Here is a 22,805-nt window from a genome sequence, read left to right as displayed (position 1 = left end):
GCTCCGATATTTTTGCATTTCGATATTCTGTCTGTTGATATTATGTCAGACATTCCAGGTGGATAATGTGAACAGCGGACTGCTGCAAAGCTTGTCCAACCAATTCAAGGACATCGTAATGGAGCGCTGGAACAGACGTTTTAGAAAAATAGGTTTGGCTGGGAACCTTCCTTTTCAGTTAGATGGCCACCAAAAACTCTAGAAAACACCCTCCTTCTACAAAAGAAAAAGGCAGGACATCTAACATTATTATTCTAGCTAGCTTTCCGTTGAACATCCTCATAGCCCTCATCACCTTCACCTTCTGCCGTGATCAGAAAATATTCCCTGCTCTTATTACCTTCACCAACACCACCTGCAACAATTGCTTTAATTTGTTGCTCCCAGCAGATTGCATGATGTTTTATTCATATGGGTCGTTTGGCCTCGAATACATAGTTCGTGCCAGACTTACCACAATGAACACACACTTGACAAATGGAACATATAGCAATGTTATCCATCTACTTGCTATCAAAAAGATGTCCTAAACTGGGGAGGTCAACTTTCTCGTTGGGTCACTGGTGCCACTGCCAATGCCCAAAGAAATGGAGTTAGGTGGGCATGTCGATGATTGCCTCTGTTCAGTGAGTACTTCTACTGAGCTAATTGTGGATGCAGGTCACAGGGGCCTTGCAAATATTGCTGCTGGCAGTGATGGTTGTATCAGTGCCACATCCCTCACAGCAGGTTGAGGAGGGGTAATGTTGGTCTCCTCTGGGGCTGGGGCACTGTCCAAGATGATGACTTGCTCATCATCCACCTCTTCTTCATCCTAACTTTTTCAATGACTTTCTTTTTACCTTGCCTCTTCTAGCAAGTCTCAGACTGAGGTGGGTTCCAATCCACATCCAGCTCCTCAGAACATCTTTTTTCTTGCTGGAGATCTGGAGGCAAAATGATCTTCCCATTGAGGGGGACCTACTTGCTCAGTAGGGAGCTCAATCTCCTGTTCTGCTCCTACTTCGAGAAGATCTACTAGTGCTAGTTGCGGCTCTTGTTGTCCATTTAGCTGAGTTTCAGACAAGGACTGGGAACTACTTTGTGAAGAGACAAATCCAATTAAACATCAGACAATATCATTTAGCATGGTTACTTAAATTATAAATAATTAATTAACATCAATACATAACATTTCATTTACAATCAGGAATAATAATTAACAACAACATACAGATGCAACTGTTTGCTTTATGTGCATCATTAGGGAGCACATATGGCACTCAGGGAGGTCCAGGTACAAATGGAATTATCCTTAGAAAATTAATGCTGCTGTGTGACTGCACATATGGCAGGCAGGGGAGATAATGGATGGGGGAAAATGTAGAAAAAAGATTTGTTTTGGAAAAAATTGGGAAAAATTCAAAAAATAAAAAGTAAATAAAAGGAAAAAATGGAAATAAAGATTTGTAAAAGAAAATAGAAATAAAAAAAATTGCTGATGTACTAGAGGACTATGAGAAACCCAGTGGGACTTGGGAGGCCAGGAGGTGCAGGCGAAAAAAATATATATTCTTAAACACTGTTCATAATCATCTTATACAATACATTAACTATCAGCAACAGAACCTGCATCATAATATTAAACTTATATCAGGAAAAAGTAAAGAAATGAACACAAACAAGTAAAGAAAGGAACACAAACAAAAAGGATTAGTCTTCTCCTATCAATTTCCATAAACAATCTCTTTGAAAACTGGAAAAAGGTTTGCTGCACAAAATGGTCGCTGGCCACATGGTCAAATAACAACAGCCAGCGAGGAGGCGTGGCCACCACAAAGGACACATGCTGCCTATAGCAGAAGCATATTGACTGGCTACACAAAATGGCCACCGGCCACATGGTGAAACAACAATACCAAGTGAGACATTACAACAACCAAGAAGGCATGCAGGTCTATGGCCAAAAATACACTGGCTGGCTACACAAAATGTGCACATGGTCAAACAACAACACTAAGCAAAGAGGCATGGCAACAACAAACAAGGCATGCAGGTCCACTGCAAAATGCACACTGGCCGGCAACACAAAATGGCCACCGGCCACATGGTCAAACAACAGCAACCTGCAAGAAGGAATGGCCACAACAAAGAACATATGCAGGCCTGTGGCAAAAGCACACTTGCTAACTACACAAAATGGCCACTGGCCACATTGTCAAGCAGAACAACCAACGGAGAGGCATGACCACAACAAAGAACAGATGCAGGCCTATGGCAAAAGCACATCGGCTGGGTACACAAAGTGGCCACTGTTCACATGGTGAAACAACAACACCAAGCAAGGAGGCATGGCCACAACAAAGAAGGCATGCAGGCCTATGGCAAAGCACACTGGCTGGCTACACAAAATGGCCACTGGCCATATTGTCAAACAACAATACAAAGCAAGGAGGCATGGCCACAACAAAGAACATATGCAGACCTATGGCAAAGCACACTGGCTCGCTACACAAAATGGCCACTGTCCACATGTTCAAAGAACTACACCAAGCAAGGAGGCATGGCTGCAAAAAGGAAGGCATCCAGGCCTATGGAAATAAGCACACTGGCTGGTGACACAAAATGGCCACTGGCCACATGGTCAAACAATAACACCAAGCAAGGAGGCATGTCCACAACAAAGAACACATGCAAGATTGTGGCACAGGCACACTGGCTGTCTACACAAAATCAACAGGAACAAATGATGGACAGAATGCTGAACAATGCAAACATTTGCCCCCCGTCACAAAGATCTTGGTTTAATCCATCGTTCTTGTGCGCATCACACCACCCCAGTTGGGACCCAGCTGTATTCAAATCAGTGTTGACCTTATGGGAACAGTCCAGCCAAATTGCCATGACAGATTCTCCTTGGAAGAGAAACAAGCCTCCTAGGACTGGTTTTGGGGCATCACCCCTCATCAGTCAGGCTAGCCCAAATCCAGTAGAGCAGTGGGCACAGGTGATGTGACCCATGTCTGGGCATACTCTTCCCAATTAGGGCAACAAAAGCAAAAGGAACAAATGATGGAAGGAATGCTGAACAATGCAAACATTCACCCCCAGCCAAAAAGACCTGTGTTTAATTTATAGTGCTTGTGCTCACCACACCACCCTAGTATAGACCCAGCCACTGGCCACATGTTCAAACAACAACACCTAGCAAGGAGGCATTGCCACAGCAGAGAAGGCATGCAGGCCTGTGGTAAAAAGCACACTGACTGCCTACATAAAATGGCCACATGGTCAAAAAACTGCAACCTACAAGGAGGCAGAAAACATGCAGACCTGTGGCAAAAGTGGACTGGCTAGCTACACAAAATGGCCACCGACCTCATGGCCAAACACAATAACCTGCAAGGAGGCATGGCCACAACAAAGAACAGATGCACGTCTAAGGCAAAAGCACACCAGCAGGCTACCCAAAGTAGCCATCGTCCACATGGTCAAACAAGAACACAAAGGAAGGAGGCAATGCCACAACAAAGAAGGGATGCAAGCTTGTGGCAAAAAGCACACTGGCTGGCAGGCTACACAAAATAGCTACCGGCCACATGGTCACACAACAATACTAAGCAATGAGGCATGGCCACAACAAAGAAGGCATGCAGGCCTATGGTAAAAAGCACACTGACTGGCTACAGAAAATGGCCACTGGTCACTTGGTTGAACAACAACAACCAGCAAGGAGCATTGCCACAATAAAGAACACATGCAGGACTTTGGCCAAACCACACTGTCTAGCTACATAAAATGTTTACCAACCAAATGGTCAAACAGCAAAAGCCAGCAAGGAGGCATGGCCACACCAAATACCACATGTAGGCAATGGCAAAAGCACACTGGCTCGTTACACAAAATTGCCACTGGCCATATGGTCAAACAACAACAACCAGCAAGGAGCAATGGCCACAACAAAGAACATATGCAGGCCTATGGCAAAGCACACTGGCTGGCTATATGAAATGGCTATCAGCCACATGATCAAACAACACCAAGCAAGGAACATGGCCACAACAAAGAAGGCATACAGGCCTATGGCAAAAAGCGCACTGGCTGGCTACACAAACTGGCCACTGGCCACATGGTCAAACAACAACAACGACCAGCAAAGAGGCATGTCCTCAACAAAGAACACATGCAGGTCTATGGCAAACATGCACTGGCTGACTGCACAAAATGGACTGCCGCCACATGACCAATTGACAATGCCAAGCAAACAGCCATGGACAAAAAAGAACACATGCAAGCCTATGACACAAGCAGACTGGCTGGCTGCAGAAAATGACCACCAGCTTCTTGGTCAAACAATAACACCAAGCATGGAGGCATGGAACATAAAGGACACATGCAGGCCTATGACTACCCAAAATGGCCCTTGGCCTCATGGCATTGGGAGCAAATACACACGGAGGCCTACAGCAACCACACTCCACACTGGACAGGCAAAGGAGCCATGATGACAATGAATAAAACACTAGCATTAATTCAGCAATGCCAAAAACAAAGATGACTGAACTATAAAAACACACATTTTTCCAAGGCATCAAATATGTATTACCCCACCTATACAAGTTTTACAGAAAAAAAACATGAAATGCCAATAACAGACACCACAAAAAGAGTTGTTTCATGCACTCAATACTAGTACTCGGCCTACTGGCTGTGTATACCATTGGCACAATAGGCTACATAGTAAAATACATTAATATTGAAAATGTATTAATAAACATGGAGAACATTTACTGAACTGTGCAACATTTTTCCTTTACAAAATAAGATACATTAAATGCAATTAAAAATAACTGTGCACCTACTAAAACTGCAGGCCAACCACCACAATACAGTTTTAAAGTTGCATAAATGTAGCAATAAATCCTGGTGCATACCCTCTATCACACAAACAACATCCTTATAAAACTGTTTTTGAATTTACTTGTAACATCACAAAAAAGTACTTAAATCCAATGGTGGGGGCGTGGCTTGAAGCTTCAAGGTGGCGGTCACATTCTAAGAGTACTCCAGACCCCTCTGTCATTCACTTCGTATTCCGCCACCATCGGCTGCCATCCATCCCCCTAACTCACCATTGGCACTTTCCATAATCCGTTCTGTACACCGGTGGTGAGAAACTCCACATTAACAGACGATATACCCAGCCTGTCACCCAGATCCACGACACACACAGGCCACAGAGATGCCCCTGATCATTATTACCTTTTAATAGCTCAAGGTGCTCAAGGAGTTATCACTCGCCTTCCCTGGGTTACAGCCTGATTTATGTGGAGACGCCCTGGGCATCCCCTAACCCCTTCCATGCTCATGACGGAACGGTTCCGTCATGAGCATCGGTTGGCCTGTGCTTATGACGGAACCGTTCCGTCATGGTTCCATAGGCCCAATGGAATGTTCAGCACCGCAGCAAAACTCGCGCAGCACAGAAGGGGTTAAGATTCAACCAAGAAGGTGAGTGGGGCATCTCTGTTTTTAAATACTAGTATTCTATCCCTGTGGATAGTTCCTAATTGCCCAAATGTTTGTCCCGTAGGTGAAATAAACACCTTCCCTGGTATGAGACAGTCCACACACGGATAATTCCCTGTTTTTACTAATTCGGGTAAGCATTGCCCGTATGGATGTTTATATAGTATGCAACATCCTTGCAACAGCCTTATTCTCTCCTTAACCTTCTAGGGATACCAAGCCTTGGTGAAACTGCCCCCATCCCTCCCTTTGTCCTGATGAAGACTCGCACGGCCGAGGTTTAAATTGCCCGTCAGGCCACAAGACGAGTCGAAACGTCGACGCTCACCCCTTGACCTCACCTGGACCCTTGATTACTTTTACCTGACGTGCCCAATTTGGAATATATCTCCTATTTTGTATTTGAATGATTATATACATAAATACCATTGTGACCAGGTGGATGTTTGAACTGTGATTTTATTACCGACCATAATTTTTGCCAAAAGATTGTAAATATCTCTTTGTCACTTTTCCAGATTCACCTTTTCATTCTTCAAGCACCAATAACACTTCTTATTACCTCTACATTTGCATGTTCCTCCTTGGGGCAAACTCACCTATGTATGTAATATTGTACGATTGTGAATTACAAATAATATTCCCTTGATATTGTGAATTGATATTGTGACTAACAAACATGAACTCGTTGATAAGCAATGAATTAAATTGCTTGGTAGTAATTGAATTTGGTCTGTTGCTTATTCTCTTTCTCCTAAGTATTTATTACTATGAGCTGATGAATTATAATAATATGCTCAAAAATTTTTTGATTTATTGACTATGTACTGATCATTGCAGCATATAAATTGAGGTCTAGGACCATTGTTTTCCATATCGACTGATACCCAGGTCCATGACCAATTGGGTTACCCCATTTTTGATAATGGCCTACCTCACCGCAGCACACCTTCACAGGGCAGGATTGTGTCCCTCCCCAGACTGCAGCGCTCCGGCCTAGAACTGGCAGACTTCTACCACATGATTTGGTCATGCCCTAACCTTGCCCCGTATTGGTCAGCAATAGAGTTCAAACTCACACAGGTTCCCCATGATCCCATACGTCTTATCCTGGGGTGATGGATTTCCTGGATGGTTCTCCACCTGACCTATTCCTTGGGACAGCAGTTGTGGTGGCCAAACGTGATATTGCAGCTACCTGGGCTTAGGCTAAATCCCCGAGTGTAGCAAAATCGCGACAGGGAGTGGATTGGTGTGCCGCACAGGAGAAACCTTCATTCCCGGCCGAGTGATGACCAACCAAGTACAACAATGTCTGGGGCCAATGGTTAAATCAACTGGACTAATTGAACCACAGCTCGCTTATGTACACATTTGTAATGTCCTTGCATCATGGAGGTGCTTTCAACCCTTAAGCTGTATGCATTAAAAACTAACAACTGTGGTAAGGGCTTGTAACATTGACCAAATGTCTTGTGCTGTTAATGTGTTTGATCTTAAAATCTAAATTAAAGGTGACCAGGAGATGGACAAAGCACTGTGAGTACCCTGCTGGACAGGAACAGGAAGGTGGAGTCATTGGGGCACTTTCTCCTTGTTGAAAAAAGAGTAAAATCAAAAAAGGCTACTTGCACTAAGAAGGAACTGGAACAGTCAGTTGGAGATGAATATTTACTCAGAAACTTCTTTTTACGTAGATTTTAGCAGCTTTTCGAGGAGAAAATCTACTCGAGTATGCAGACACGGTTGCTTGCGCTCACTCGCCATCTTCAGAAAAAAGGCGCCTAAAGCCGTGTTAGAGTATGTAAAATCTTGCTGGTGCTAGCCAGCAGCTGGCAAGTCTGACGGGCGCTAATTAGCGCCTGGCAAGACTTGTTGCACTCATCAGCATGTGCAAAAACATGACTCAAGCACACAAACCAAAAAAATCATACGCAAGACGGAAAGAAGAATTTATCCATAATTCAGTCTTGTTAGTATCAATCAATCAATCACAGACATTTATATAGCGCACTACTTACCCGGAGGGTCTCAAGGCGCTGGGGGGGGGGGGGGGGGGGGGGGAGTGCTGCTACTGCTCGAATAGCCAGGTCTTGAGCTTCTTCCTGAAGGAGAGGTGGTCTTGGGTCAGGCGCAGGTTGGTCGGTAGGGAGTTCCAGGTCTTGGCGGCCAGGTAGGAGAAGGACCTTCCTCCTGTTGTCGCTCTCCGGATGCGGGGAACGGCGGCGAGGGCGTGGCTGGCTGATCGGAGATGTCGTTTGGGAACGTGGAAGTTGATGCGGTTGTTGAGGTAGCTAGGGCCTTGATCGTGTAGGGCTTTGTGTGCGTGGGTGAGGAGGCGGAAGGTGATTCTTTTGTTGACGGGGAGCCAATGCAGGTCTCTCAGATGTCCGGAGATGTGGCTGTGTCGTGGGATGTCGAGGATGAGTCTGGCTGAGGCGTTCTGGATCCGCTGGAGTCTCTTCTGGAGCTTGGCGGTGGTTCCGGCGTAGAGGGCGTTGCCGTAGTCCAGTCGGCTAGTGACGAGGGCCTGGGTGACCGTCTTCCTTGTCTCGGTGGGGATCCACCGGAAGATCTTCCGTAGCATGCGCAGGATGTTGAAGCATGACGAGGAGACGGCGTTGACTTGTCTGGTCATGGTGAGGGAGGAGTCCAAGATGAAGCCCAGGTTGCGTGCGTGGTCTGTCGGTTTGGGTGCGCTGCCCAGGGCGGGGGGCCACCAGGAGTCGTCCCAGGCGGAGGGCGAGGAACCCAGGATGAGGACTTCCGTCTTGTCTGAGTTCAGTTTCAGGCGGCTGGTCGTCATCCACTCGGCTACGTCTTTCATCCCTTCGTGAAGGTTGGCTCTGGCGGCGGCGGGGTTGTTGGTCAGGGAGAGGATCAGCTGGGTGTCGTCAGCGTAGGAGATGATGTTGAGGTTGTGTTGGCGTGCAATGGCTGCGAGGGGGCTCATGTATACGTTGAAGAGGGTGGGGCTCAGCGAGGATCCTTGAGGGACGCCGCAGATGACTTCGGTGGCCTCTGACTTGTACGGTGGTAGACGGACTCTCTGTGTTCTTCCGTCGCGGAAGGAGATGATCCATTCCAGTGCCTTCTCCTGGATTCCGACGTTGCTGAGGCACTGCACTAGGGTGCGGTGGCAGACAGTGTCGAAAGCCGCGGAGAGGTCTAGGAGGATGAGGGCCGCTGTTTCTCCGTTGTCCATCAGGGCTCGGATGTCATCGGTGGCAGCGATGAGGGCGGTCTCGGTGCTGTGGTTGGCTCGGAAGCCAGGCTGTGAGGGGTCGAGGGATCCATTCGTCTCGAGGAAGGCGGCCAGCTGCTTGTTGACGGTCTTCTCGATGACTTTGGCTGGGAACGGGAGGAGCGAGATGGGGCGGTAATTCTTGAGTTCGGTGGGGTCCGCTGTAGGTTTCTTTAGTAGGGTGCTGAGTTCGGCGTGCTTCCAGCTCTCCGGGAAGGTGGCGGTGTCGAAGGAGGTGTTGATGATGTCCCGCAGGTGGGGTGCGATGACCGCGTCGGCCTTGTTGAAGATGTGGTGAGGGCAGGGGTCGGTCGGAGATCCGGAGAGATAGAGTTCATCATGTGGATGGTGTCTTCGGTGCTGATCGGAGTCCAGGTGCGGAGGGTGGTGGTGGGGGGCGGTGGTTCGGTCTTGGCGTGCGTCGGTTGAGTGCTGAAGCTGTTGTGTATGTCCGTGATCTTGTTGTGGAAGTAGGAGGCGAGGGAGTTGCAGAGGTCTTGCGATGGGGTGATGTCGTTGTTTCCGGCGTTGGGGTTGGAGAGCTCTTTGACGATGTTGAAGAGTTCCTTGCTATTGTGTGCGTTGTTGTCCAGCCGGTCCTTGAATGCAGTTTTCTTAGTGGCGCGGATCAGTTGGTGGTGCTTCCGGGTGGCAAGCTTGAGGGCGGTCATGTTGTCCGGTTCCCTTCTCCAGGCTTTCTCGAGGGCTCTGCAGTTCTTCTTGGAGCTCTTGAGTTCGTCGGTGAACCAAGGGTCCTTCTTGCTGCCGGGTCTGCTAGGCGGGGTCCTCAGTGGGGCGAGTTCGTCCGCGCAGTTGTTGATCCACTTCGTGAGGTTGTCGGCGGCCTGGCTGGGGTTCGCTGAGCTGGCGGGGGGGTGCTGGCTCAGGGAAGCGGCGAGCTGGTCGGCTGTGATCTTGTTCCAGCTTCTTCGAGCAACCGGTTGCTGGTGGTGGTGGATCGTCGTTCTTCTGAAGGTGAAGTGGACGCAGCTGTGGTCCGTCCAGTGGAGTCCAGTGGCGTGGCTGAAGGCGATGTCTTTGCTGGATGAGAAGACGGCGTCGAGTGTGTGTCCGGCGAGGTGGGTGGGGGTGGATACCAGCTGCTTGAGTCCGAGGTTGGCGAGGTTGTCGAGCAGGGTGATGGTGTTGCGGTCGTTGTTGTTCTCCAGGTGGAAGTTGAGGACCCCCAGGAGGATGTAGTCGGCGGAGGGGAGGGCATGCGGGCTGACGAAGTCGGCGATGTCCTCGCTGAATTGTGTGCGTGGTCCCGGGGGTCGGTAGATCAGGGTGCCTCTGAGGGTGGTCTTCGGGTCGGTGCGGATCTGGAAGTGTAGGTGTTTGGCGGTTTTCAGGGTGTCGTCGGTGTTGGTCGTGATGTGGATGGTGTCCTTGTGGATGATGGCGATGCCTCCTCCAGTCTGTTTGACGCGGTCTCTTCGAGTGATCTTGTAGCCCTCTGGGATGGCGATGGCGATGTCAGGCGCTGAGGAGTCGTTCATCCAGGTTTCCGTGAGGAAGGCAACGTCAGGAGCTGTGGTGTCGAGGAGGTTCCAGAGTTCGATGGCGTGCCTGTGGACGGAGCGGGTGTTGAGCAGGATGCACTTGAGGTGGTTGCTGCTGGTGTTCGGCTTGGCGGGTGCTGGTGTGGGGCAGGTCCAGATGCAGGTGAACTTGCAGGCGTGGCAGCTGAAGGGTCCGTGGGTGCGCCTCGGGGTGGCTCGGTAGCATCCAGGGATCCCGCCGGTGTTGAGTGCATTGAGTTCGGTGGCGTTGTAGGACAGTCGAGTCGTCTTCCGTCGGTGGGGGCCAGGGGTCCTGGCGCTGGGCGCGGTCCAGGCGCGGACGGGCGCAGACGGGCTTACCTTTGGCGCGCCTTCGGTGCACAATCGGTGCTCCCGCTGCGCGTGACCGCTGCGCGTTCGCACGGTCGCCATATATGGCGAAGTGCGAGGGATGGCGGGGCAGCTGGGAGGCGGGAGCGGGGAGGGTACAGAAAGAAAAAAGGGGGCGTGGTCAGCGGCGGTGCCGGGAAGCGGGGGGCGGGTAGGGAGCAAAACAGGCAAACAGGCAAGACTAAAAACAATTAAGCAATTAAACAATAAATACAATAAAATACAAACAGTGCAGAGGGGCACACGGCGAGATAACGGGGTGCAGGAGCCTGCAGGTCAGGCGAGCACAGCGCTACGCCGTGGGAGACCACGCCGCTCGGTGGCAGGGGGCGTGGTCACACGGCGGCGGCCGGAGCAGCGAGGCAGGCAGGCGGGAGGTACACGCAGCAGCTGGTGGCCGTGCGGCGCGGGGGGTGTCCTAACTAGGTCACACTCACCTGCGTCACATGGTCGCCATATATGGCCAAGTGCGAGGGAGGGCGGGGCAGCTGGGAGGCGGGAGCGGGGAGGGTACAGAAAGAAAAAAGGGGGCGTGGTCAGCGGCGGTGGCAGGAAGCGGGGGGCGGGTAGGGAGCAAAACAGGCAAACAAGCAAGACTAAAAACAGTTAAGCAATTAAACAATAAATACAATAAAATACAAACAGTATAGACCACCCCGATCACTATGTCACGTCTTATATCCAGACTTTGTGTTTCTCCTGGGGAGGTTTTGAACAAAGTTAAAAACCTACCTTGTCTCTAAAGTACTTGTTAAATTATAAGCTGTGTATCTTTATTTCCTTCAATTGCTGAATTGAAAAGAAGAAAGCCCCCTAGCCACTGGCAGGTTGCTGATCCAAACAGAAAGCAGACAATGTGCAAGCGCTGCTTAATTGTGTATTGGGGTCGGGTAATTACACCAGGACAAATTCAGCACATTGCCCTGGGTCGGCCGGTTCACCAGATCCAGCCCATAAATAGCTGCTGGAATGGAGATCCAATGGGATACCCCTTCTTTCCAACAATGTGAATAATTCAAGTGGCCCTACCAATACCCCCAGCAGAGAGAAAGAGTATGAATCGATTTACTTAATGTGTTAATGAAAAGGTGCTTTTGTGAGGACATTGTGCTATTTTTGTAACTATGTACTGCTGTATTTCCTTGCAATAAAACAATAAAATAAAAAAAGAAAAAGAAAAGGTGCTTTCTGAAGGTTCAACTAACTTTGAGTGCTTTCTTGACCTCTTGACCTCAAATTGGAATGGAAGTCAGTTGCATTGTTTCCCCACATTCATTCTTCTTTTTTCCTCACTCATATATAGTATCTCCTGTCTTCGTTGAGCCGTACTTTATTTTTCAACAGTTTCTTGCATGACAGACAATGAAGTAAGGACACTAAACTGAACTAAATGGGCCTTGACAATAACTCCATCACACAGACCTGCTTGGCATCCCTCCCGCACAGTCCCCTTGAATTTTGCAGCTAATTTCGCATCCACCAACGCCTCAGAAACCATGCAAGGTTGAAAATCCAAGGAGCTACTCGCAGTTCCCATGGAAATACTTACTGAAAGCATTGTGTGGAAAGGTCGACATCAGAACTATATTGGACTTTTTGCTGTCACCATCCTTAGTACAGCCGTTTAATAGTTTAGTATGACGCCTACCCTTCTCTTGCGCTACTTCCCCCCACATTCATGTTTTTTCTTTCTTTTCTTTCCATCTGCCTCAATTTCTTCAAGTCGAGCCACGATGTCTTTTGTTAAAAAGACAAGAGAACTTCCCTTGTTCCAAGACTTTAAGAGTAGTTCTACATTTCCAGACTGCTGTGATCCAGAGTCACTTAATGAACCATGGGTTGAGAAAATTATGCAGAGATCTTTTTGCTACGAGTAGGTGACTGGTTGCAGGAATGAAACCTGAAGGGTCGGCTTCTGTAATATACATGAGTAGGAACATAACTGTGTATGGTAATAACATCACACATTATAGAAGTGCCTTACTTTGTGATGTATGTACTATAAATGATTGATGTTAGAAATTGAGAATTCTAGTTGGCTAGGGTATTGTCTTAAGCCAGGCAGAACCCACCACTCTAGTCAGGGCAAATAATTTACACACCAAAGATAACCTGTGCTCACCCCATTGGTAGCTTGGCAAGAGCAGTCAGGCTTATTCCAGAGGGCATGTGGAAAGTATTTACGGAACACACTCATAAACTTACACCAGTAACACAATCAATACACCACAAAAGAGACTCCACACAGGATTATATATAAAAATATATAGTATATTGTACATAACACATAGACCAAAACAATATGAACCACAAATACTGTGCACCTTATGCTATTTCTGAAAAAGAACTTGTTAACCTTTAATTTCAGGAATCAGTTTAAATACACTGGGACATTTAGGGCATGAAATGTAATTCAGATCAGTATATTAAGAAAGCACATGAAGCACCATACTTTACTGTAATGCATAAATCACCAAATATCAGTAGTAATGCATACCTCATGAAGTACCACCAGAAACCCCTAAATTCCAATGACATAATAGGGCACAGCACCCCTGCGCTTCTACTAAATATTATACTGGAATTTGTCACCAAACGTAGGTTACAGGACCACCTGTACACCAACAATATTCGTGACTGTAATTCACAGGTAAATCCTTCCATCAACCAAGCAGGGGTCTCCATTGAAGTTAGTGGCCTCAGCCCTGGGGGCCTGCGTTGACTGGGCTAGTGCTTCGTTGGCAGGCGGGAGTCACATACAGCCTCCTCGGGCCAGAACACACACTCTGGCCCTCGGTGATGCATAGTGTGGGCCCAGGGAGAGTTTGACAGCTCAGGCGGTGCTTGCAGTGTGGAATGTATCACAGAGCGCGAGCCCCCCCTTGTAGAAATGAGGAACGCCTCAGAAGCTCCCACTAAGAGAACCCAGTGCCTAGTCTAAGGAGGCAAGTGTGCCTCCCGAACACTGCCAGCAGGCAGCGATAGAATCCAGATGCACTGTGCAGTGCTTAGGGGAAAAGGTGCACTCCCAGAAAACTCACTGGGGGACAAGGCAGGCTCCGAATCTATCATGTGATGTTGTCATAGAATTTAGCTTTATGCAATCTCCAGAGAGGTATCACTCACAATCCCAGGCACCAAAAAAGTGAAGCGCTCTCTACGCTGATGGAGGAGACACTGAGGACACACGCTGTTCCTTAATCCCGTGGCAGAGCTGTCCTTTAAGCTGGTAGAGGGGTTTAATGGTGCAGGGAGAGGACCAGCCCACCTGACCCTGGAGAGCACTGGGGGCCCAAAGAACATGCAGGCAGGCAACAGGCCAGCACCCTGGTTTCCTCAGCAAAGTGGCAGTCTCTTTAGCAGCCAAGCAGGCACGCAGGTCAGCACAACCAGGCAAAGTATCCAAGTGGTGATCTTTCTGGCAGCACCACAGTCCTCTTTTGCAGTGTGTTGAACCAGCAGTTTCTATTTAAAAGTCCAGGCAGTGTCTAAATGATGGGGTCAGAGCCCATGAACTTATATTTTAAATGTCTTTGATGTAGAAGTGACTTCAAAAGGAGCCTTTAAACCGCAGTGAGGGCAAGACACAGCCTACAAAAATGAATGTGTGCCAGCATCCCTCTCTCCCATCCCATCAGTTTGCAGAGGGATGTAGATGCCTCTCCTGTCACACACAGCTCTCCCTGTGTTGTGGTTGTCTGGAAAGTATGCACAAAGGGTATCTGTCACTCTGCCCTAGACATGGATTGGAGCCACGCAGCAAAGCCCTAGAGTTCTAAGCAAAGAGAAATGCTCACTTTCTGAAAGTGTCATTTCTAAACGGGTAATAAAAACTCCTCCTACAGCAGTAAGCATTATTTATCACTACCATTCTAAACATACCAAACATGGGAACGCTACTCCTTTCGGATCAGGACTTACTACTTAAACACATATATGGGAGTTCTCAATGCTAACCTAGAGAACTAGGCCTCACAGTGGGGAGAAATAAAATCAGTTGTTTGTCATTACCAGGACTTGCCACTCAATAAAGACAGTTGTGTTAACTTTTACTTACACAGCACCCTGCCCAGAGGACTACTAGGGCCTAGCTTAGTGGTGACCTATATTTGTAAAAGGAGAGTTTAAGACTTAGCAAATAGTTTTAAATGCCAAGTCAATGTGGCAGTAAACTGCATGCACAGGCTTTGCAGTGGCTGGCCTGAGACAGGTTTGAAAGGAACTTCTGTGAGTTGCGCAATCAGAGCTGCAGGCTCACTAGTAGCATTTAATTTACAGGCCATGAGTACATGGTATTCTACTTTTCAAGAGACCTATAAGTACATTGAATACGCCAAACAGGTGTAGCCCAATGGTATCATGTTTTACGGCTGAGAGTACATGCACTTTAGCATTGATTAGAAGTGGTAAAGTGCCCAAAGTCCTAAAGCCAACAAAAAGGTCAGACAAACAGGAGGAAGAGTGAAAAAAGTTGGCGCCTACCCTGTAAAAAGGGCTAGGTCCAACTATTGTTATTATTATATGAGTAGCCTCATAACTCAGTTACTAGTACAAGAGTAGAACCAGTTGCCGCTCTTGAATGATGCGTCTCTAGTTTGCAACTGTTCCCTGAAACCTTTGATGAATAGGAGAGCTGCATATATGCCAGGATGTATCCAAAACATAGTCTTCATAGAAAGCTCGGCCCATACCTAGCTGTACAGCCTCTTCAGGCACTCTTGGCCCTATTTACTAAGCGTTGGTATTGCCTGACATAAGGCAATGTAAACCCTTAACTAAGATTTACTAAGCCAGGCAAAGCCATCTTGCGTGGCTTTGAGTGGTTTGGGAAATCAAAGGCAATACAAGACAGCGCATTTCTCTGCCTTTAATTACTTTGCTAATTAACAAAACGAAGTGCCAGTACTGCAAGGTAATTTCATAGATTCGGCAAGACAACGAGTAAAACATTTGTCCTGTAGAGATCACTATTTCAGTCCTGAATGAATCTTCAAATCAAAATTCTTTTATTTCACATCTCAATTTTCAAATGTCACAATTTTTTAGAAAAATTCCAAGACCTAATTACGTGGGAAGCCCCTATTTATAAATTCTAAAGGGAACTATGAAGAAGAATTTATGACAAAAGATATTTATAAAAAGAAGAAGTATCATTCACACTCTGAAAAAGACACTATATATACCACTACGCAATAATTCTGTGTTACAGTCATACTACTACCAGATACACTCATTCATTCATCTAAGCACATCTCATATACATATAGAAACTGAAGAAAAGTACCCCAACCGGGAAATTTTGTTTATCTTATTTATGGTACGGTACTAATACTAACTATTCACTAAAGGACTGGTTTAGGCAATAACACAGGCCATCTATCATCATAAACAATTTCAAAGAATTTTTTTTTAAAATGAAACAACAGATTGGCCTAACAGAAACAGAAGGTCGACGCGTTTCGAACCCCCTAATTGTGGGGATTCTCCTCAGGACCAAGATGGAATATTCTGTAAGACAAAAGATGACAACCCTTCTTACTTCAGAATCAAATGAGCATCCCTCAACATTTGTACAAACACACAGCAATCGTTCTTTACCTCTCAAAGCTTGGCTGAATCAGTACGTTCGTATTCTGTAAATGTCAACATAAACGGGTATTAATGGTCACACTTCTTGTGGGTAGGGCCTTTAAATGGTATACGTTTGGAAAAAAGTAAAAGCGCTTACTTGGTGCAAGGTTCTTTCTCACTTCAAAACTTGGGTTTATCTTTATAAATGACTTAATTCAGTTGCTGTAGGTGTGAAGTTAACAGAAGACGTGGAGTCTACATTAGTGTCGTTGATGGAACATCTCAAACAGTACAGGGATAGTTTGAAAGATAGTTTCTCAAGAAAGTTACCTTCGTCGTAGATTGTGTTGCACGATGTCTTTTTTCAATTAAACAGTCCGTGTGGGCTTGTTTTTCTTCCAAACCTAAATAAAGACATTCGGACATCAGGGCGCGTGTGTGACTCGCGATATATACGGTCTGCTGCTCGCTGGGGCTTACTCTCTCTAGAAGCGTCAGGAATTACTCTATTACAATCTTGTCAAGCTGCTGACTCCTAAATGGGGTATATCGGCCGATTGGATCAAGAGATACTAACTCGATCAAATATCTAGACGTATGGCAAATGCACAATTCTTGAAAGCTGACCAGATTCGGTGAGTTACAATGAATATGATTCTTCGACACTCAATAAATGTGGAAATGTTCTTGTAATACAATGTCAGTCCCACACTAGATGTAGAATACACTTTTATACCCACAGTATCTCGAAGGAGCATTGAGGCTCATGAACTGTTGCTCATAAACGACTATTAATTTAGGGGGAGAGGATGTAGCCTTCAGCTAGAATGGTCGACCTTGAATCTGGGGAGCCGGATTCGAGTCTGGACAGGGATGCTGAACATCCTGTGATTCTGGGCAAATTCCCTGTGCCTAACAAAAATGAATGTGTTCATCTGAAAGGAAACTGATGCTCATGTAAAGCAATCTGATACCTCATATCTTCGGGTCGAGTTTGCGCTATATAAAACTCTAAAAATAATTTAAAACCAAAAGGGAGATTTTCTAAGGTTTGGCAAAATCCCACACTACCAAACCTTTGATTCCATTCCTCATGAAAAAAAATGGACAATAATGGGGTTTCAGGGAGCCAATCGCCAGGGTACTGAACCTTTTGTACACCAGGGGCCTACAGAAATGTGAACATTGGACGTATTTAGACAAACTCCCATTCGCATCAGGCTAACTTGTTTTATGTTTCTGAGCAAAAGCAAAAGCAAAATAAATGCAGAGCAGGCATGATATGGAGCTACAATTAAACCTAAAGCCTAAAGTGTTCCCACCCTATCTGCAGAAACATAAGCTGCAATGGTAGGCCCAAGGTGGCCCTAGGACCTCCAGGAGTTACTGGACCTCAGGTGTTGCAGTTGAGATCATTTGTCAGTAGAATCCGTACTATTGTCACACCATATTGAAAACCAAGCAACCCCTTTAGTACTTGATTCTCAAGGTAATAAGGATAAGGTGCTGTGTGATGTTCATGGCAGCAGCCATTAGCATAGCAAGCCCCACAGAAAGTTCTATTTAACATGAACTCTTCTCAAACAACGGAATTAGGCTTAGAGACGTTGTCAAAAAATTCACAAGGACAACAAGGTACATGAAACGCCTACCACCTTCGACAAGAACATTTCAAGCATTAACGGAAGCCTACAGACTTTGACATTCACATAAAGTGACTGCCCAGTGAGACTAATAATGTTTTCATTCAGGCCTAAAACCGGGTTAAAAGATCAGCAAAAGTAACAGAAGCAACAAAATATTAGCCAGACATAACGTTCCTTATTGGTGGAGCCAAATTCTCACCTGTTTCTTTTTGTTTTCCCATTGCTTAACAGTCCTCCGGGACCCCCCACAAATAGCTCAGCCTCCCCAGGGCCACAGGGTCAATATGGCCAATTTAGGTGGGTGGGGAGGTTACCCAGTACATCAGATCACAGCAGGAAACCACCAGGTACTACGCTCAAAAAATTCTTCAAAAGACCATCACACCATTGCACCGATTTTGATGAACTTTGCAGTAGCGGCTGCTACTGAATGCGCATGGGAGTGGGACGGGGTGTCAGCAGAGGGGGAGGCAATTAAAAAGAAAAACAGCTGCCTGGATGCAGCTGTCCCTGGCTGGCCACTGCCTCTCCTCCGTCCTCTTCTCCTGGGGCAGCAGGAAGCAGGCAGCCTCCCAGACTCCCCTGACCAATCACAACGCTGCCCTTCAGCAGCGTTGTGATTGGTCTGAGCACCCTAGTTCGGCATTCAGATGGGGACTGGGAGCCTCGCCATGTTCTCCACCCAGGCTGTAAGGCAGCCTGGAAGGAGAACAGAAAAAGTGTGCATGAAATTTTGGACGGTCCGAGTTGGTCGGGCAAAATGTCATGCGTACTTAGGAAGTGCCTACCACTCCATCTCCAGACTCTAAACAGCCCAGCCGGGCCCCCCCTAACTGAGCCAGAAAGCTTAAATCAAGTGATAATAATGTTAAATTATTATAATTCTATTTTTCAGTTTGTAATTGCTCAGTGAGCAGTGAGGGGACGCTCTTCCATCTTAGCGGAGGAGCCGCCACTGGAACTTTGGAGTGTTTGCGCCAAAGAGCAGTCCCTCGCTTAGACGGTCACAATTTTATATCTTTCCTTGGTAGCTGTGATCTCCTTTTCTAGAATGTTTACTCCTTCAGGGCAGTCTTCTAGTACCCATTTTACACAGCGCATTATCCTCTTCACCCAAGGCTGGTGCATCGCCTCCATCTAAGGGGGGAATAATCCATTGCACAGCTCCTTAGACACCATGCAGAGGGGCTCAGGAGCCCACGAGGAAGGTAGAAATTCCTTGCCGGTGGCTTACAGACTAGCAATCATCTTTGCAAAGTTTTTTGTGGAACTTAATTATGATTGGTTAAAAACTGCATTTTTACACCCCTTCCACTCCTAAATTAGAACCCGTATGAGCATTTGATTTACCACAGCAGTCACTCCCATGGCTCTGATCCTGATTATTACAGTGTAAATTACTATAACTTATGCAGTAAAGTAACACTGATTCACACCCTCAACAAACATGGCTAATAACCACACATATTACCTCACCAATTACATGTTCTATAAGATCATTGATAATAGTATTGACTGCAACATCTAAAATGACATAATTGATGACAACACTGTGCACAGTGGGGGCGTAAGTTATAGTTGCTTTAGAGCACAAGTTATAGTTACTAGCGATACCTATTTTCAGTGTTTCTTTTAGTTAAAACATTATTTTGTCACTGAAATGTTCACCTAACTGAAACGATAGCTTAACCTTTGGTTGTTTCAGTGAATATATTTATAGTTTTATATATTTCAAACAAGATCCAATGGCCTTATTACATTTTACAATAAATGGGCAAAATTGTCAAATTAGAAAGGTAACAATAAACATGGACTGAAACCAGTACCCAGTATGCCACTGTATGCTCTTTTTTAAAAAGTTGAGTTTTTAGGAGAGGTGTTTCTTTCTTGTGTGGAGACCATTGGCATCTTATCAAACTCGGGCATATTTACAGCAGAATAGAGAAGCGTGGCAATAAGCAAACAGTGCTAACGCCACGCTTCTCCATTCTGAAAATGCAGGGATGTGCCGTATCCACAAAAATGCTGTGCACCCTTTCCCTAGCGCTGGCTCTGAGTTCAGCTGACTAGCGCCAATGTAGGCACCCTTGCACTATGGTTGCTGCATTGGGGGAAGATTGTTTATGTGCAGGAAGGTCCCCCTTCCAGCACATAATCTATCTTTAAATGCTGTTTTGTAACTTTTAGGTGTGTGCTTTAAATGATTGTTTATGTGCAGGAAGGGGGACCTTCCTGCACATTAACAATCATCGGCAATCTGCTGTTTCTATGTATGCTGCACAAGGCAGCACTCATGGAAACAGCAAAAACGAGGAGCAATGAAGCATTTCTCCTTGTTTTGCCTGTTTAAGACCGGGTTTTCCCTGGTCTTAATTTTGACGCTGCCTCCTATTTATGTCACCCTTGTAAATAGGGGGAAGCATCAAAATCAATGGTTGTTGCCGTGGAACACCACCACAACACCCATTGCCCTCCCCTTTCACGCTAAATACAGCTTGAAAGACTGGCTTATTCACAAGCCTTGTAAATAAGGTGAGGCCCCAATCGCCATCACAACAACACTAAAAGTGACATTGTGGTGGCGATTGGTGCTTGTAAATATGCCCCTCAATTTGTTAATCAGATACAGGGGTATGAGGAGGGCCTCTAAATCCCTGAGGTGCAGGGGGTCCACCGCCATGCTGATGGCCCCACCATTCAGCTCAAGTCCCTTGATACCCGAGATACAAGAGTTTCTGAGGTACCACACCACCTAATGAAGTGGGCACTTTGCATTATGCCACTGGTAGGGCAGCGAGGCGAGGTACAGTGTAGTGAATAACCGTGTGGTGAAATAGGCTGTCTTGTAGAGTTGAGTCCCCTGACTGGAATATGAGACAAAGGTACAAAAGAGGGGGAGGGATTGGGAGGCACTGAAACATAAGCATGATAGGGGCGAGGTTTGCTTTTGGTATACCAGTCAGAAACGAGTGACCGTAGTGGAAGCAGTGTATGTGCTAGTATGTGAAGTTTGCAAATTGTGTGTGTGTAAAGTTTGCACTGCTGATGCCCATGAGATATCATTTCTATGCATATGAAAGAATCTGGCACTGATAACGCTTGTGTGGTACATATTGTGTTTGAAAGTGTATGTCCATATGTGCGTGTTCATGTGCTCACCTATGTGTGGATGTGGAATGCATGCATGGCTGTTCCTTTTGATGTACCTTGCCTCTGTGGGCTGGATAAACTTGAAAAGTGCACTACATCCTGCAGTTTGCACTTCCTTTATACAATGCACTTCTATTCACATCATGTGCCACCTCGCACCTTGTGCTGCTCAGAGCATCCTGTGTGCTCCCACCTTTGCTGTAAAGGTTCCGTGTGCTGGAGGAATACACTGCAGCTTCCTGTGCTGTAGATATTTTATGTGCACCCTTGCCCAAAGCATGGCGCCCTCCTCCATGAACCCTGCCGTTCTATTGCACCCAGCATCCCCTTACATCGTGAGCTCTACCATAAAATCCAGCGTGCCCTCAGTGCACTGTGGGGCATATTAGCAAGGCAGGCGATTCGAAATGATCGCCGCTTTTGCGGCCATTTTGGCCGAAAAGCGGCGATAATTTCATCGCCCTATCAGCAAAGACACGCTATTGCATGTTCTGCTGATTTTGTGCCCTTGTCAACAACGCCCAGCTTTGCATCTCTAATGAGATGCAAAGTGGGCGTTCCTGGAAAAAATAATAGGAGAAATGTCGCTAAGCGACATTTCTCCTATTATCAAGCTGCTCGCTAATAAGCAGAGCATTAGGAAAAGTAGCGCTAACCACAGTTATTGCTACTTTCCTAACGCCTGCTTGTGACCTGGAAAACCAGCGATATTCAATTGAAAACAGCGATAATCCCCGCTATCGCTGGGATTTTTATCTCCATGGCGTTCAGCGTTGTTAATACAACGCTAACATGGAGATTATCGCCCGCGATAGCGAGCAATAGAATTCCTCACGCTAGCAGCGGTAAGTGATAATTACCGCTGCTGCTTGCTAATATGCCCCTGTGTGTTCTGCAAAACTTGCTTGGACGGTTTCGAGCGAGAAGCACTTGAGCATATACTGAATGTACTATAGCTGGGAAGGGTACAGAGCAGGAATATCGCCGCAAAAATATCGCCTAACATAAATATCGCCGCAAAAATATCTACAGGAAGAAATATCGATGACAAAAATATCGTCTGACCAAAATATCGACAGACAGGTAAGTAATATCGTTAACATTAATATAGTTGTAATAAATATCGTTTACAAAAACATAGTTTACAATAATATCGTTTTTTAAATAATTATAAGTAATGTAGTGTTTTTAATGATTATTTTTAGTCAAAGTAGTATTTTTAGTAGTATATTATTATTTAATAATGTATTTTCAGTTGAATTTAGTATTAATAGTTCCGTAGCGGGTTGTGGGTTTATAGGGGAGTAGGGTGGGAAGTAATTTAAATATAATGAAATAATACATTAATTAATGTTTTAAATGAATATAAATAGTGTAATAAATAATAGTTAATTAATTTCAATTAGTTAATTGAATAATAAATATGTAATTAATTATGTTAATTTTTTAATTATTTTTAGGTGTGTGTACAGGATTTTTTTAGTGAAAATGTTTTTGGGTAAAGGGGTATTTTTAGTGTTCAGGGTCACTTTTCAGTTTTTGGGTAAATGGGTATTTTTAGGGTTCAGGGTCAGTTTTCAGTTTTTGGGTAAAGGGGTATTTTTAGGGTTCAGGGTCAGTTTTCAGTTTTTGGGTAAAGGGGTATTTTTAGGGTTCAGGGTCAGTTTTCAGTTTTTGGGTAAAGGGGTATTTTTAGGGTTCAGGGTCAGTTTTCAGTTTTTGGGTAAAGGGGTATTTTTAGGGTTCAGGGTCAGTTTTCAGTTTTTGGGTAAAGGGGTATTTTTAGGGTTCAGG

The sequence above is a fragment of the Lissotriton vulgaris genome, chromosome 5 (genome assembly GCF_964263255.1).
Source record: "Lissotriton vulgaris chromosome 5, aLisVul1.2, whole genome shotgun sequence".
NCBI lineage: Eukaryota > Metazoa > Chordata > Amphibia > Caudata > Salamandridae > Lissotriton > Lissotriton vulgaris.
The sequence above is the reverse complement of the archived record's forward strand: the minus strand, read 5'-3'. Positions refer to the sequence as shown.